This window comes from Schistocerca serialis, chromosome 1, assembly GCF_023864345.2.
Source record: "Schistocerca serialis cubense isolate TAMUIC-IGC-003099 chromosome 1, iqSchSeri2.2, whole genome shotgun sequence".
Lineage (NCBI taxonomy): Eukaryota > Metazoa > Arthropoda > Insecta > Orthoptera > Acrididae > Schistocerca > Schistocerca serialis.
The window spans coordinates 993,698,719-993,718,112 of record NC_064638.1 but is presented as its reverse complement, the minus strand read 5'-3'; positions in this window follow the sequence as shown (position 1 = coordinate 993,718,112).

Here is a 19,394-nt window from a genome sequence, read left to right as displayed (position 1 = left end):
AAAGCCAGGGAGAAAAGATATCAGTGATAAGATTCGCTGATGACATTGCTATTCTCGGTGAAAACGAGGAAGAATTGCTGGATCTGCTGAATGGAATGAACAGTCATATGAATACACAGTGCGGCTTGAGAGTAAACCGAAGAAGGTAATGAGAAGTAGCAGAAATGAGATTAACGATAAACTTAACATCATAATTGGGGACAACGAAGTGAAGTAATTCTGCTACATTGGAAGCAAAACAACACATCACGAAGGAACCAAGGAGGTCATAAAAACAGACTAGCAAACGAAAATAGAGCGTTCTTAGCAAAAGGAAGTCTGCTAGTATCAAATATCGGCCCTTAATAGAGCAAGAAATTTCTGAGCATGTGTGGTTGGAAGTGATGTATGGACTGTGAGTAAATCGAAAAAGAAGAGAATAAACGTATAAGGGTGTTGAAATTTAGATAAGATAAAAAATGGGGATTTCTATGGAGAATCATCGAGGAGAGAAACATGAGAGAAACATAAATAACGGACAGGATGATCGGACATGTTAAAAAAAGGAATAACATCCGTGGTGAAGGAACTTTGGAGGGAAAAGCTGTAGGGGAGACAGCGACTGGATTATATCCAAGAAATAACTGGAGACCTTCGCTGCAACTACTACTCTGAGATGAAGAGAATGGCAAAGCAAGGGAGTTCGTCTCGGGTGCGTCAAAACAGTCACCGGCCGCTGTGGCCGAGCGGTTCTAGGCGCTTCAGTCCGGAACCGCGTGACCGCTACGGTCGCAGGTTCGAATCCTGCCTCGGGCATGGGTGTGTGTGATGTCATTAGGTTAGCTAGGTTTAAGTAGTTCTAAGTTCTAGGGGCCTGATGACCTCAGATGTTAAGCCCCATAGTGCTCAGAGCCATTTGAACCTTTCAAAACAGTCAAAAGACTAGTGAAAAAAGGTTATGTATACGAAGGGTCAGATGACTCAGTATTCAAGTTGTTTTCTCTTAATGTGAGTTGATTTCGACAACCTTTCGCCTTTACTTGATTTCATTTTCAGAAAGAGAATGATAGTTTGGCTATCGGTTTGTAAAGTTGTGTGTTTGGCGCCACTCGTTTTATTTGCTTCCTGAATTTGATGACATAGAGGCCTTACTTTCTCATCGAATTACTGTGATTTCGCTTTGGTTCCTAGAGAGTAACTCTTAGATGAGTGGCCATTTTTGCAGTAGACCATTACATTACATGCGCATAAACTTATAATAGCACCAACTATTGTGTTTCACAGATCAGAAACGGTACTGTTATTACACGGATCACTCACTCCCTCCCCCCTCCCCCCCTCCCCCCCCCTCCCCAAACACACATACATACACACATACACTATGTGATGAAAAGTATCCGGACACCATCAAAAACATTTGTTTTTCATATCAGGTGCATTGCGTTGCCACCTTCTGCCATGTATTCCGTATTAGCGACCTCAGTAGTCATTAGACACCGTGAGAGAGCAGAATGGGGCGCTCCGCGGACGCACGGGCTTCGAACGAGGTCAGGTGATCGGGTACCAATTGTTTCATACATCTGTACGCGAGATTTCGACACTCCTAAACATCCCTAGGTCCACTGTTCCGATGTGATAGTGGAGTGGAAACGTGAAGGGACACGTACAGCACAAAAGCGTACAGGCCGACCTCGTCTGTTGACTGACAGAGACCGCCGACAGTTGAAGAGGGTCATAATGTGTAATAGGCAGACATCTATCCAGACCATCACACAGGAATTCCAAACTGCATCAGGATACACTGCAAGTACTATGACAGTTAGGCAGGAGGTGATAAAACTTGTATTTCATGGTCGAGCAGTTGCTCATAAGCCACACATCACGCCGGTAAATGCCAAACGACGCCTCGCTTGGTGTAAGGAGCCAAAACAATGGACGATCGAACAGCGGAAAATCGTTGTGTGGAGTGACGAATCACGGTACACAATGTGGCGGTCTGATGACAGGGTATGGGTATGGCGAATTCCCAGTGAACGTCATCTGCCACCGAATGTAGTGCCTACAGTAAAATTCGGAGTCGTGTGTTATGGTGTGGTCGTGCTTTTCATGGAGGGGGCTTGCACCCCTTGTTGTTTTGCATGGCACTAACACAGCGCATGCCTACATTGATGCTTTAAGCACTTTCTTGCTTCCCACTGCTGAAGAGCAATTCGGGGATGGCGATTGCACCTTCAACACGATCGAGCACCTGTTCATAGTGCACAGCCTGTGGCGGAGTGGTTACACGACAATAACATCCCTGCAATGGACTGACCTGAATCCTATAGAACGCCTTTGGGATGTTTTGGAACGCCATCTTCGTGCCAGGCCTCACCGACCGACATCGATACCACTCCTCCGTGCAGCACTCCGCGAAGAATTGGCTGCCATTCTCCAAGAAACCTTCCAGCACCTGGTTGAAGGTATGGCTGTGAGAAATGGCTCTGAGCACTATGGGACTCAACTGCTGAGGTCATTAGTCCCCTAGAACTTAGAACTAGTTAAACCTAACTAACCTAAGGACATCACAAACATCCATGCCCGAGGCAGGATTCGAACCTGCGACCGTAGCGGTCTTGCGGTTCCAGACTGCAGCGCCTTTAACCGCACGGCCACTTCGGCCGGCTGGCTGTGAGAGTGGAAGTCCTCATCAAGGCTATGGGTGGGCCAACACCATATTGAATTCCAGCATTACCGATGGAGGGGGCCACGAACTTGTAAGTCATTTTCAGCCTGGTGTCCAGGTATTTTTGATCATATAGTGTATTTATAAGCAATAATCATTACAATTATCTCTCATGGACTCACGGAACAGAAATGATCGTGGATTATTTACAGACTCAGTTGAAACGATGGTATAAACTGTAGGCTAGATATTATTGTTTATGCTAGGACTGTAATGAAAAACCTGATTCAAAACAAATTTTGAGAAATTGTTCGTAAGTACAACTGTTACATCTCGTTGAAAAGTGTTAAATATTTGATAACAAAAACCCCTGTTGCATAAATTTCTCAATAATTCATCATATTAGCAATTTCCTGGCCATCAGATTGCCATAGCAACAATTTCATTTTTCATTATTTTAATGTAAAGAAATTTTAAACAGCAGTGAAAATCATTTTTTGAACGCGATCTCCTTTCAGCGTTTGTTACGTAAGCGCTTAACTGGGAAAAAATTATCTTCATTGTATTATCTGTTGCTATGTTACACAGATTACTATTACTCTGCTGTTTATTCAGCTGTCTTAAGCCCAGCCATCTGGGCTGACTGTTTTGCGTAATATTGTTTAGATTTGATAGCCAGCCTTTCGCTTCTTTGTACAGTATGTAATAAAAAAGCTGTCACTTTTTTTACAAAGATCGTAGCGCAAGTGGTTCAATGAATTTGTCGGAAATGTCAGTTCGTTCAGGAACTTTTGTCAAAAGCATTTTGTTTTCTTTTGTAAACACATTTCTGACATAGATGACCTCAATTTATCCAGTCCATTCTTATCGCATTTTAAAGGCTTTGTTTTTTGTTTTTTTTTTGTTACTGTTTAATTTTCCTTCGATAGCATGGTTGGTAAGATCTGCGCATTGCCTTGATTCGAGCAGGACAAAGGGAGTAATACTCCGTTTAAGAAGTAAGTAATATATTTGCCTGAAGCGGCTCGGGAACCACGGATGTCATAAACCAGGATGTCCAGAACTGGTTCTGTGCCCAGTTACCAATCAATCAGTCTCTGGCATCTTCGGTATCGCTCCAACTCGCTCCTCAGAAGTGTGGCAGTGTTGCTGGAGGTACATATTAAGTAATTTCTGTGGCAACATCTGTGATGAAAACCGATAACTGAAGACCGTGGGGATGGGTTGGAAACCAAGTCTACAGAGTAAGAGTAAAGACAAGGCACAGTTAAGTCGCTCACTCAATGGACAACGCTATTCTCATAAAAGTACACCAAGAATTCTCACAGGAACACATTCATTGTTGTGAAGCGAGCAGAAAGATGTACTGAGTTCACTGATTCTTATCGTTACGAATAGAACTGATTATTTCTATTGCTGTGTAAATTTAGTTACGAATAACTAACCTATCAGTTGTTTCCCCATGACTGCAGTATGTTGTCATGTATATTCCAATTGAATTAAATTTATTGAAATGGAAATAATAAAATTACTGTGGATGGCATTCAACGACGTGGAATGGCATAAGTGAAATCCGTTCATAAATCTTGAACCCGCAATACTATGAGTGCATCGTAACAAATGAAAACTTCTACTAGACTGGGGGGAAGGGAGGGGGAGTAGAAGAGTTCGAAACTGCGTCTCATGTAATCGCAAGCAGTTGTCTTAACCAGTATAACTACCACCAGGCCGGACTAAACTTTTCATCGCCATTAACGTTTCCATCCCTTTCTTCCAAATTATGTTTTGTGTGTCCGCTATGTTCACGTACGGGAATTAGAGGATCATGCTAGACTAACGGTGTGCATGACGATGTGGTATACGTTCACTATAGAGAATAACTAGTGATGAAGCTTCTACTAAAAACCAATATTAACAGTACATCAGCTACCTTAAGGAACATGATGCTTGATGAAAGTAACCATTTTGCAGTAAATGTGTCTATTGTTCTCCAAAAAGCGAACGTCCAATCAATAGTACTGACACTGCCTACATTTAATTGTAGCATAGATTCGTTTATCGGTTCTGAATATGCAGTTCGCGACCTGAATTGACGGAGAAAATTATATTGACTTCCGCGTTTTGTGATGTAGAATCACTGCAGCCACTTCCAAATCAATCTGAAACCTTCTCATTTCTTTACGCTGTGATCTCTGTGCATGCTTCGTCTCTTGAACTGGTTGTCGATTTCCCTCTAAGTCCGATGAGGTGCAGACAGTGTCTATGCTGGTCATTGGGAGCTCCAGCTCAGAGAAATATCAGACACATCGGAAAATAAGGCTTCCCGCGCCGGTGTGTCTCGTCTGGGATGTGGAGAAGGCTCTGCCGGCGGTTATTGAACACATTGTGTGCAATCGTCTGCAAATCGTAGCTCAAGTCGGCACGAATGGCGTTTGCTGCTTGGATTCTTAGACCATCCGCGCTTCCGTTAGGCGTTTGGCAGAACTGGTGAGGGCACCTACCATCTCATACAGGTGCAAGCTCAGCTCGCTCTTTGTAGCATCGTACCCAGAGTCGGTCGCGATCCTCTGGTTTGGAGACGAGCAGGAGGTCTATACCAGAGATCAGACGATTCTGCTGTGATATCGGTTGCGAATTTCTCGACATCCATCAACTGCAGAGCCCCGCTCAAGAAGCCAGGCGTGCACTACATAAAAGTGGACGAACTGGTATCAAATTAATTATGCAAATTAATTAACTGGTCAAATAATTCCCCCCCCCCCATGGTGACGTCAAAGGTTTTTCCCAGCCCACCAGACCTCTGAGCAATCCCTATCCTGCCCCTCCCCTCCCTCACCCACAAAAAAGGGTGAGAAATATAGATTCTGGCGTGAAAATAGGCGCATTGGGCTACTTCCATTAACCTAACTCCCCCCTCCTCCGTTCATATGACGTCATCAACTCCCCACCACCACCAACCCCGGGAAATGATGGGAAATGGTCAGTCTCTGCCAAACTGCAGGAGAGGAAGGGTAGGTTAGTCTACTTAATTTATTTTTGGTGGGAAACTGAAGTATAGATTGATCAAAATTAATAACTAATCATAAAGATCAGTCCTAATTACACATCAATAGCCGCGCGGGATTAGCCGAGCGGTCTAAGGCGCTGTAGTCATGGACTGTGAGGCTGGTCCCGGCAGAGGTTCGAGTTCTCTCTCGGGCATGGGTGTGTGTGCATGTCCTTAGGATAATTTAGGTTAAATAGTGTGCAAGCATAGGGACTGATGACCTTAGCATTTAAGTCTCATAAGATTTCACACACATTTGAACATTTTTGAACACATCAATATATATAGTGCTACACTATCACCACCTGAAATCTGCTCAAATATGAAGATGTCACACAAACCTGGCGTTATTCTGCTGCAAAACTCGAAACTAGTAGCAGGCGCACTCGAAATAAACAGTAATTCTACATAGAGCGCTCCCTTCACCTACAACACGAAATAAATAAATAAATATATCTGTAACTCTAACCGGGATGCTCATCTCATCTACGAGTCGAAATAAATGCAACACTGAGAGGGCTTAGTTTACATTTGCTGCTGGAATCAGTGTTGTCAAGGAAACCGTTTTTTACTTACCTTACTTTTCGAAGCATAGTTCTAGAATGAGAAATCCACACTAAGTCCACACTGGTATCTAAGCACAGACGGGAAAATCAGAACAATTACATATCTAAAAGTTCATGACATATTTCGAAACCCACAACAGGTCGTGGAAAAAGCGTAGACATACAGCAGATTGGATGCCTAAAAAATTCTCCTAGAATTCGAAGCACTGTCCTACATATGAGAAAAATGGCTGGAATTTTCGAAGTCCTACAAATTCTGGTCTGGAGATACTGTAAAGCCACAACGGTGGGTGGGGGCATTGTCACACCTGTCCGAAACAGAGGAGACTGGTCTACGTGGACGTGTCTCTGAACACTCGAACATAGACGACATCACTTGACTCTCTTACATTATGGAACTTGCCATAGATGCCTTGTTCTGCCCCTGTCTTGTTCGAACCAGTCTGTAGAGACTCCTATGTCCCCCACAAAGGTTGGCCTGTGACTCTCTGATGTCATGGAACGTCCCGTGAATGGGGCATACTGATTGGTTCTTATTGAATTTACCCACCTAAATGCTGCTGTTGGTGTGGGAGCACTGTCCGCGACTGTCTATAGACGGACGAATTACAAGAATTTCAGCGGAAAATTGTCTTGTGCAGATCGAAAAATATACGACTGTCATATTACACTGACAGTTAACAAAACTAGTCTACAGGTCAAGAAATATAGGAACTATCGCCCAAGACACTTAGACAATTGCACTGTTCTGCTACTGTCGAGGAAAGCTTGAATTTTTCGGCGTGAAACAGATTTCCATCCAGACTATATCACCACAAACAGTTGTACCACCATACCATATCCTGTAGTAAATACACAATTCGTATCCTGCACCACACAAAATCATCACTTCAACATCCTGCATGTAGCCTTCGACCGTCAGACACTCATGCATATACCATCTGCGCACACAGATCTCAAAAACAAGCACATGCACCGTATATAGTCGCAGAAGCAGATATCCTCTGCGAAGTCGGTAATCCACCGCAGCCAATGGTCACGAGCCAGCTGCTCTTAGGATGTCAGAAATAAATGGATCAGTCTCCAGAGTTCACGATGAGTGCTGCACCATCATACATTGATGTGATAGATAGTGGCTATTGCTATATTCTCATCTGTACTTTGTCCTTGCGGTATCCCTGGAACGGTCCGCGGTTCTATTGATGGTGTGTACGCTGGAGTCCAGTACTGACCAGCATCGTGCTGTTTGAAAATCTAGGAGCACTTCTGTGACTCAGAGCCACCACAACAGAGAGAGGATTGGGATAGAATGATTTTAATATACCCAAACGAACATGTAATTACCCTCATTCATCCACATGTTTATTGTAATTTCCTCGATCTTACGGATTTCCTATCAATTTTCAAAATTTCATTATGTTTTCCTCAATTTTACGTATTTTCCATCAATTTTCTCGCTTTTATCAGGTTCTTCCGTAATTTCAACGCATTTTACTCAATCACTCGAGTCCAAAACGACGGCTCTCGATGACTTCTCACGTCGACAACACGTCTCATCGCTTCGACCTCATATTCCCGTCTCCTCACACCTAATTAATACGTATCGCATAAAAAGATGAGGAGACGCGTCTGCGCTGGCTGGATGCTTAGTGCCTCTCCGGCGTTGTCCGAATGAGCCTCCAACGCGGACACCCTTGGGCGGTAACCCGCGCCAGGTTGTAGCAACACAGCACGTGTCACATGAGGAGCACGTGGAGGGATAACAACCGTGCGTACATGGCACCAAACTTTTCACATTACTGGAAGTTAGCTACCAAGTGTCATGACCAGGTGTCATGAGAGACCCATCCTTAATTCTTACATCCCTCCAAGCAGCTTCAACACGATACCACAGTTCATCAAGAGTAGTGACTCGCGCATTGTGACGAGCCAGTTGCTCGGCCACCATTGACCAGACGTTTTCAATTGGTGAGAGATCTGGAGAATGTGCTGGCCAGGGCAGCAGTTGAACATTTTCTGTATCCAGAAAGGCCCGTACTGGGCCTGCAACATACGGTCGTGCATTATCCTACTGAAATGTAGGGTTTCGTAGGAATCGAATGAAGGGTAGAGCCACGGGTCGTAACACATCTGAAATGTAACGTCCACTGTTCAAAGTGCCGTCAATGCGAACAAGAGGTGACCGAGACGTGTAATCAGTGGCACCCCATACCATCACGCCAGGTGATACGCCAGTATGGCGATGACGAATACACGCTTCCAATGTGCGTTCACCGCGATTTCGCCAAACATGGATGAGACCACCATGATGCTGTAAAAAGGACCTGGATTCATCCGAAAAAATGACGTTTTGCCATTCGTGCACCCAGGTTCGTCGTTGAGTACACCATCGCAGGCGCTCCTGTCTGTGATGCAGCGTCAAGGGTAACCGCAGCCATAGTCTCCGAGCTGATAGTCTATGCTGCTGCAAACGTCGTCGAACTGTTCGTGCAGATGGTTGTTGTCTTGCAAACGTCTTCACCTGTTGACTCAGAGATCGAAACGTTGCTGCACGATCCGTTACAGCCATGCGGATAAGATGCCTGTCATCTCGACTGCTAATGATACGAGGCCTTTGGGATCCAGCACGGCGTTCCGTATTACCCTCCTGAACCCACAGATTCCATATTCTGCTAACAGTCATTGGACCTCGACCAACGCGAGCAGCAATGTCGCGATACGATAAACCGCAATCGTGATAGGCTACAATCCGACCTTTATCAAAGTCGGAAACGTGATGGTACGCATTTCTCCTTCTTACACGAGGCATCACAACAACGTTTCACCAGGCAACGCCGGCCAACTGCTGTTTGTGAATGAGAAATGGGTTGGAAAATTTCCTCATGTCAGCACGTTGTAGGTGTCGCCACCGGCGCCAACCTTGTGTGAATGCTCTGAAAAGCTAATCATTTGCATATCACAGCATCTTCTTCCTGTCGGTTAAATTTTGCGTCTGTACCGCGTTATCTTCATGGTGTAGCAATTTTAATGGCCAGTAGTGTATATCGGTATCTAGCGCATATATCAACACATCGTTAAAATACGGTATTTTCTGAACTTTAGGACGCGTCCCTCCTTCGTTTGTAATAGCGCTCTACAGTAAACGAAAATCTCGTTAGAAAACGTATTATTTCCTAACATCCAGTGGGATAAAGGGTCTATATTGATATTTCATGCGTCTCAAATATATGTAATAGCTACGCACAAGAGAATTTATTTACAGACATTAACTTTGAACGCTCTCAAACTGACAATCGGCTGGAACCATGATTGCTTTTTTTATATTATTGTCGTGCTAGCGTGATTTTTTAATAGTTGGACATTTATACGAGCATAAAAGCCATGTTGTGTCAGTGCGTATTTTATGGAAACACACACACACGTACACGGAAACACACACGAACCATCAGATGCGTACTGAATTCCGACACGAATTTTGACCGAACGAGGAGGCACAGTGGTTAGCACACTGGAGTTGCATTCGAGAGGACGACGGTTCAAACCCGCGTCCGGTCGTCCTGAGCTAGGTTTTCCGTGATTTTCTAAATCACTTCAGATAAATACCGCGATGGTTCCTGTGAAGGGCACGGCCGACTTCCTTCCCCATCAACCCCTAATCCGATGGGACAGATGACCTCGCTGTTTGGACCCGTCCCCCGAATCAACCAACCAACCACGAATTTTGCTCTAAGTATTTGAAAACTACACCACAGATACCTGTCCATAACGTGTCAGACAATATCACATTAACCACAAATTTCACGTGTAGTGATCATTTCTTGTAACTGAAAAGAGCACTGGCCAGTACTGCATGTACGCGGTATAAAACAGAAGGTGCAGAATCAGGAGACAATGCTTGAGTGAAATGCGCAAATATGACACAGATCTTAATGAGCATGTCTGAAAGGCATTAGATACGGTACTAAACTAGTAACATGATGCAGGATATCGAATGTTCAATCTAAATAAAAGTAAATGGGATATGTCTCTAGTAAGTATAAAACACTGGCTAAGGTTATCGATATCCATAAAAGTTTTAAAAATGTTATTCGTTGACGCTGTTGTTCTCAACTGTAAAGTATTGCCTGCAGACACAAGGGAACTAACGTAACCACTGGATTCCTTTAGGAATCAAGCACTGCCGACACAAATGGAAATGGTGTTGACATATGATTTAACTAAAATTTCTTGACAGTAAGCTGTGTAAAAAATGGAAAGGTCCTTTTATTTAGGAAAAAGAATGATCGTTTTGCAATACCCTGCGGTATGTGAGATTGTGAAACCTATCAGACTTCGTCACATTCTCCTTAACACTCCATGTTAACCGTTAATAACGCAATGGAATTGTTATATTGAAATGCCCCAACACAGACTCATAAGATAGGAAATTGCAGTAATCTATTGTATCTATCCATTCAATCAATAGGATAAATCACTGATTTGAAGGGACTACACGCACCCTCAAATAAAAAATGCAAATGAAATATAAACCGATTATTTATTATATTAACCAATTACAAACTATTTGTCTCAACACTCTACGAGAAAACAAAGTTAATTGCTGACGACAGCTAACGAGATAGGCAAGCGGAGGGATGGCTACCGTATCTTAGCTGCACATTAAATCATTAATCCATTACAACCCAGCGATTAATTTAGAAACTCTAGTGGTCGATTGAATACCACACCAAACGATATTAAGACATGAATCAGGTTTAGTGGAGCTCTGGCAACGGTACGCTCCCTATATAAACATTAACCCCAACAAGTGAGCCCTGCCGCTGTGTACTCTCATCAATCTGCTGTCGGAGGACGTGGTCGTAGTGGAGAATCAGAATCTCGCTCGTCAGGACTCGGAATCCTCCAAGCGAGACGTCCCCTCGAACCAGCGACCTGTCTCCATCCACATCCAGTCAAGCGTGCCCCTTTTTCTTCCACCAGCTCGCGACTCGGCAATTGTGTGTGCCAATCTGGCCGCAAAAACCAATGAGGAAGAACGTTACTGACGTTGACAAACTACCTATGTCCGCAGCTCGTGGTCGTGCGGTAGCGTTCTCGCTTCCCACGCCCGGGTTCCCGGGTTCGATTCCCGGCGGGGTCAGGGATTTTCTCTGCCTCGTGATGACTGGGTGTTGTGTGATGTCCTTAGGTTAGTTAGGTTTAAGTAGTTCTAAGTTCTAGGGGACAGATGGTCATAGATGTTAAGTCCCATAGTGCTCAGAGCCAGCCAAACTACCTATTTGCTTCTGCCTCGGGTTCTTCGGCCGACGTTCGTCTGATGAGTTTACTGACGCTTCGCCAGCACGAGTGGCTGGCATTGTCAAAGCTTCACCCCCCATTGCCGGTGGTGAACTGGAGCCGATCTCGCGGCCGCAGACAATATGTACAGTTGTGCTCAAAAGTATCCGAACGACCTGAACTGCATTTCGCCTGATTCGCATGCAACCCGCATAACGCAGCTGTCTAGCAGGTCCTCTAATCGCTTCTCGGTACAGTCGTTTGACTATTGAAAATACACTCCTGGAAATTGAAATAAGAACACCGTGAATTCATTGTCCCAGGAAGGGGAAACTTTATTGACACATTCCTGGGGTCAGATACATCACATGATCACACTGACAGAACCACAGGCACATAGACACAGGCAACAGAGCATGCACAATGTCGGCACTAGTACAGTGTATATCCACCTTTCGCAGCAATGCAGGCTGCTATTCTCCCATGGAGACGATCGTAGAGATGCTGGATGTAGTCCTGTGGAACGGCTTGCCATGCCATTTCCACCTGGCGCCTCAGTTGGACCAGCGTTCGTGCTGGACGTGCAGACCGCGTGAGACGACGCTTCATCCAGTCCCAAACATGCTCAATGGGGGACAGATCCGGAGATCTTGCTGGCCAGGGTAGTTGACTTACACCTTCTAGAGCACATTGGGTGGCACGGGATACATGCGGACGTGCATTGTCCTGTTGGAACAGCAAGTTCCCTTGCCGGTCTAGGAATGGTAGAACGATGGGTTCGATGACGGTTTGGATGTACCGTGCACTATTCAGTGTCCCCTCGACGATCACCAGTGGTGTATGGCCAGTGTAGGAGATCGCTCCCCACACCATGATGCCGGGTGTTGGCCCTGTGTGCCTCGGTCGTATGCAGTCCTGATTGTAGCGCTCACCTGCACGGCGCCAAACACGCATACGACCATCATTGGCACCAAGGCAGAAGCGACTCTCATCGCTGAAGACGACACGTCTCCATTCGTCCCTCCATTCACGCCTGTCGCGACACCACTGGAGGCGGGCTGCACGATGTTGGGGCGTGAGCGGAAGACGGCCTAACGGTGTGCGGGACCGTAGCCCAGCTTCATGGAGACGGTTGCGAATGGTCCTCGCCGATACCCCAGGAGCAACAGTGTCCCTAATTTGCTGGGAAGTGGCGGTGCGGTCCCCTACGGCACTGCGTAGGATCCTACGGTCTTGGCGTGCATCCGTGCGTCGCTGCGGTCCGGTCCCAGGTCGACGGGCACGTGCACCTTCCGCCGACCACTGGCGACAACATCGATGTACTGTGGAGACCTCACGCCCCACGTGTTGAGCAATTCGGCGGTACGTCCACCCGGCCTCCCGCATGCCCACTATACGCCCTCGCTCAAAGTCCGTCAACTGCACATACGGTTCACGTCCACGCTGTCGCGGCATGCTACCAGTGTTAAAGACTGCGATGGAGCTCCGTATGCCACGGCAAACTGGCTGACACTGACGGCGGCGGTGCACAAATGCTGCGCAGCTAGCGCCATTCGACGGCCAACACCGCGGTTCCTGGTGTGTCCGCTGTGCCGTGCGTGTGATCATTGCTTGTACAGCCCTCTCGCAGTGTCCGGAGCAAGTATGGTGGGTCTGACACACCGGTGTCAATGTGTTCTTTTTTCCATTTCCAGGAGTGTAGCTCCAACAAGTCACCACTAGAAAAAACTGCTCTGTATTGCAATAACTCAAGATGTAAAGTAATACCACTATACTGCAAATATCAGGGAACACCTTATCACAGATAAGACTGTCCTTAAGGCTTGTAAGCTCACATTTATTGTAATAAATGACATACCTGAAACGTTACCACTCTCATTATTACATCACATAGGTAATGCACGTAGTAAGTTCGTCACATTCATGATTTCCTCGTCAAAGTAACATACCGTACTTGTTATTTAACACAAAATGACATTAAAAATTTAAGTTATTCACGAGCAGCTACTTCAGAATATGTATGAACTTCAAATGACACGACGAACCGTCTCGTTCTGCATATGGATTCAAACCCAGGTCATGTAGACTAAGCAAAGATTTCCTGACTGACGGAAATTAACAGTCATTCTTGACGAGGCATACAGAGAGTGATATACCTCGATTTTACACAGTATCAATTATCAAATATCAACTTTAAATTACATAACGTAAACATTTTGACGGACGCGAATTCCTTCCCAGTACCTATTGTCCCAGTTAACGAACTACGAGAAATGTTAAACATTGCTTCTTCATAAATAATGTCGTGAGGTAAAACTTTGTGTTGAACGGGGATTAGAACCCAGAATCTAATCGGATTATTATCGAAGCACAATCAACTGTGACATATCGGATTTTATCGGCAGCAGCTAGATATCTAACTGAAATGACGAAACATTAATTTTTTTCCTTCCCAGGACTCCATCCCGTAACCTATCGCTGTTATATTCTAGAGAAAACGAACGTTAAATATATGTTTGTTATACCAGCAGTGATATGTGAGCATGTTTGAACTAGAAATAATATGACGAAGAGTTCAGTGCTCACTCGGAATCGAGTCTCACACATATAGTTGTTGACTGCACACAAAGAGACGTCAGCTAATGAAGTTTTCTGCACCAGCAGCTCGGAATAATATCCTTGAACTTACAGTGATCTCGCAAATAGTTCTGTGTCTCATTGAGAGTTAAAAAGTCAGATATCGTTAGCGTTGACAACGAGTGAAAATACATTAAAACTCAATATTATTATCCACCAGCATATATGTGTCCTCATGCTAGACCCTGATAATACATATTGAAAACTTTAGTGCCGGGCCAGGATTCGAATCCATTCACTCGCAATATGTGGAGATGTTGAGGAATCTGCAGTTTTGAACAAACGACAAATTGTAATCTAGTTTTATTGTCACGATGAGATCAAATAAGGGCGGCCTGAGTTACATTCCCAGTTCAGAACCAGTTTTACCGACATACAGAAGCTCAAATAAAAGATGGAATAAGTGTCCTGTGACCCTACATAGCGTTTGTTTCGTCACTAGAAATAAATAGCTAGTATAAGAAAGGTTACTGGTGCTAGAGTTTCTACGTGTTGCCACTCCTGACTTTATTGTGGTTCACCCTAATGTCTACTTGGTAGAGAAGGAATATCATGTTTAATGTGGATTTCAGAACACAATGCCATTATACGTTCTTCACTTGCCGTAGCCAGAAGAGAATAGAATCTATCTCTCCCTATTAAAAATAATCAGCAGAAGTTGGAATTGAACGCAGACCATAAGTGTATGAACATATCATCAATCCTACAGACCACCAACTACTCTTTGCTGTCATTGATTTTTCTTTCGTAACGCCGTTGCGCCACACTGGATAAGAATTCTGACACACAGGCTCACTGTAGTGGTTTGCAGCATGTTCAGTGCATTTATTTACTTGGTTGACCGAATCGCCATGAACTAGCTGCCTCGGCTACTCAGTGCATACATTCGACCCTATTTTGTAATCACTGAACCTACACAGAACTGCCAACAGTGTAGGATGTAGAAATTTAAATAGGAAGTGTTCCTTTCCACTTGAGATACTCTATTGCGCTACCTGTTTGTTGAAAGGGTCGTGCAGTGCTAAATAAAAGCTGTAACTGTCTGTTTCTCAGAAGTCTAGATATGGACACATACATTCTCTCACAGCACAGTGGAATGCGGAAGTCCTGGTTCAAAATGGCTCTGAGCACTACGGGACTAAACTTCTGAGGTCATCAGTCCCCTAGAACTTAGAACTACTTAAACCTAACTAACCTAAGGACATCACACATATCCATGCCGGAAGTTCTGGAGGAATTGTTGTTGACTTCTGGAGCTGTGGCAGCTACATGTCAGCTGGTAGCCTAATGGTAAGTGTCGCGTACCCCAAGAAATCGCGACTTGTAATACATGTACTGCTACATTTTTTAAAACGCAATTCTGCTGTCTGCTGAAGTTATCAATCTAATGGAACTTTGAACATTACTCCCTTCACTTCTCAACCCAAAATAGTCGCATATGGAAAAAGGGCTAATTTCTGTGACATTTTGTTCTTTTGAGGTTTAATAGACGGCCAGGCAGCAGTTGCATCTGGAAACTTTTATATTATGTATGGAGAGAGCGCTTCGTGCCAAAATACGTCAGAAAAGTATTTTCCACATTACCTGTCGTGTGGTAGTGGCATTTTATTCTTCTTCAAACCTTGTTTGACAGCTTTAACTCAGAACAAGTTTTCTTCATGAATGTAATCAATGAACTGCATGTGCATTGTCAGACTGTTACTGATAACGACAGAGAATTCGCATATATTGTTGACGATTAATTTCTCTCTCATGTTTACTATTGTTTTACCAACATTAAAAGAAACCTTACGAAAATTGTGCATTGTATTATAAGAAATGAAATAAAACTACCCACGATAACCTTACGACGAAAGTCTGTTTTAATAAAACTGAGTATCTGTATACAAGCGTGCCTCTATCGGCACGAATTAGTAAAATACTACTCACTTGGATTTCGATTGGGTCTGTGTTTAATCGGTATGCTGTTTCATGCTCAAGAGATATGCAAATGAGGCATTTCATAAATAAAGTTAGGTTTTCCTAAAAATCCAAAATTTGCTTGTCAGCAGCGGAAAGAGGCGTTACCTGTTGCGCAACGTTGTAAGATTTTCACCATTACACTACGAGCCGAAAGTATTTTCTTGTGATTTCCTTACCGATGTTTGATCTGACTGCTTGTAGCTCTTTCACAGAAGGGATAAAAACGTTGCAGTCAGCGATACTGGAGCCGCTAACCACAACAGACGCTTTTTCACAGGTCAACACGTTACCACAGAGCTCGCGAAGAGGTATGGGTTTTGGCTTCCTCTTACAAAGCCAATAGTGCCTAGAACTCGTAATCCGCGATTTAAAGGACGAGATGAGTTGCGATTTCCACGTACAACGACTTTCCTGGGCTGAAAACCGTAAATTTACAATCTTTTGTTACACCTCAAGCGATAATAACTCAGATTATTCAATGGAAATGACAGGAAAAATCAAGTGAACTTTGAGGCTAATTCCGTGCACTCCAGGAAGTAACTCGTCGATCACAGAGTTGCCACACATACCTTGCCTTGTTGCCAAATCTCAGTTACAGTACCAGCAGGAAGAAGACGAACCGATGTGAGCCTACAGAGGGTTGGGAAGTGACCATAGCTGGCGTCTCAAAGACGCAGCTGCTATGTCGTGGAATATGTAATGCGTCTGATTCGCATTTCTGTAACTAGGTTTAGGGACTGGAGCGTAGTTACTAATAATACTCAGAACTGCCTGCAAACTAAGCATCATAAAGCAGTAACTCTCATAGCTGCTTTTATATTTCTGTCGTAAGTGTAATCAAAACTAAGAAACTCATTCATGGACGTTTTTGTGCCTCGCCGATTGTTGAGCACAACAAACAAATAAAAATAAAAACAGAATGTGCGCGCGCGCGCGCGTGTGTGTGTGTGTGTGTGTGTGTGTGTGTGTGAGAGAGAGAGAGAGAGAGAGAGAGAGAGAGAGAAATAAAAAAGAATGAGAGAAAGAGTAAAAAATTGTTGTAAAGAAATTGAATCATGGTATTTATGGAAATCTTTCATTAAAATGACACTTTCCACGTCGTTACGAAATGTCGTATTCATGATGTGTGGAACAAGTATTAATCAAATCAAATCAAATCAAATCTAATCATATCATATTGTTGACTAGCCATGAAGAGTCATGAATTACCGAAATTTTCGCCAGTATCAGTAACCAAATATAAACTTGAAAACAAAAGACGACAGATTTTGCATTAAACTGGGACTCCTATCAACAGCCTTTCGTCCCTGTTAACTAACCACGAAAGTTGTCCGATATACTTCCATTCAGAAGTAACAAAGTGTGTATGCATTTAAAGATGAAGCGGATGATGTGAAGTTCTATGACGGAGATACCAACCCCACATGTAATCGGATTGTTAACTAAATAAAATAGAGTGTTACGTATCGATTTTTCTTACCAGCTGCTAGGTGTTTGAATCTAAAATAAGGATACAAATTTTTGCACCTGAGCGACAATCGAACCGCATACTTAACGTCTTCTTTACCATCCACGAATAAAGGTTAATTGTCAATTGCTTACTCACCAACAGTAAGATGTGTGCGTGTTTGACAAGAAATAACGACACCTATTGCGATTGTTGGCAACGCATGAACAGATATTAAAAATACATGTTAATTTTCACTAGTAGGCCGGCGTGCAGGTGATAGGGCTTGAAATGAAATTATGATTATTTTTGTACTGGATCAGTATTCGGACCCACATACTTACCTTTATAGGAGACCTAGAGAAGATTGCAGTCTTGGGAAAAGGAACGTAATGTTTGAACGATACTGTTCCGAGAGATTCAGATACTCGAAAGAGGAGATACGAATTCGAATCACAGTCCGGCACCAAATTTTTCAACGTCTGTAGTTCAATCAAGTACAAGTAAAATATGAGCCCTGTTCCTTTAAATGGCTATCGGTTCATCAAATAAAATAAAATTTTCTAATGTAAGCAAGTTTACTGGCGACAGTATTTCTGTTTACCACGACTTCTGCCTATGTCATTTCCCAACGTAAACCGGCTCTGCCCAGTTTGTAATGAAGGAACGTGTTGTTTAATGCGAATTCTGGATTATAACCTCTTTCTCTTGAGGTTACCAGAGGTAAAGTAAATCTGTTTGTCTCTTAAAAGTTAATGCCTGATCTCACGCATTGCACCTGTGATAGTTCGTTCCACCAGAACGTTGTGGCCACATTTCCCAGCCCCAGGAGTGTGCTGTAACGGTTAGTGTGCTTAGCTTACAAAATTAGTCACGGTGGAAAAAATGCGAGTCTATTAAAGTAGAAGTAGAGTAGAAGGAAGCTTCTGACGCGGAGATTATCCTATTCTTATCTCAGCAGGGTGTAAAGACTCTTATAGGTATCATAGCCTCGATGTGAAGCCATTTTGAAGTTTTCAATAATTCAGCAAATTTCTTAGTTCGAGAAAATCCACTGTGAAGTGTAAAGTTACCGGATAATTCGATTATTACCGCCATTATTACTATCATTTTTTTCATACCGTTGCTGGAACACATGTGCTTGAAAAACATTTAATGCCTTATGGTCATTATAGAAGTAGTTGCCCAAGAACAGGTTCTTTCTCTGTCTAGGAAATCCTTTTCATGTTAATACCAAACATCAGCAATTACTCGTAGATTACATTAAAACTAAATAATTGATGAAGACGTTACTTGATAACAAAAACGCGCTGCCTTTCTTCATTTACTTGCGCCTAGAAATGGCTGTCGAATACTGCCAAACCAAATGCCAATGGATCTTACTGCCTTCCGATATAGGTCGCTGTCAGTTCTTCCATATGATTTGGTCGACGTGACCTGTTTCAAGTTGTGTACGACAGAGAATGTTTTAGAAAATCAGTTGTTTTCCTTTGCAATAAGCAGAAAGATTTTCATTCCAAGCTATCCAAGTCCATAATTTTTACAATATTAATTCAAATTTAATATTCGCTTCTATAATGTAGGAAAGTATTTCACAGTTGCAAAACCCGCATCCGACTCATTGTACTTACACTTAGCCGCTGACCATAAATTCTAGCTCAGAGTGACACCAGTTTAAGTAACCTAATGTAGCGAAGAGTGTTTTCCAGTGCTCTTTCTCACCGGAAAATATGTAATTCACTCATTGGGCTCCATAAGTACACTGTAACAGTAATTTCTGTGCGTATGCAATGCATACGGATTGTAGAATTTAGT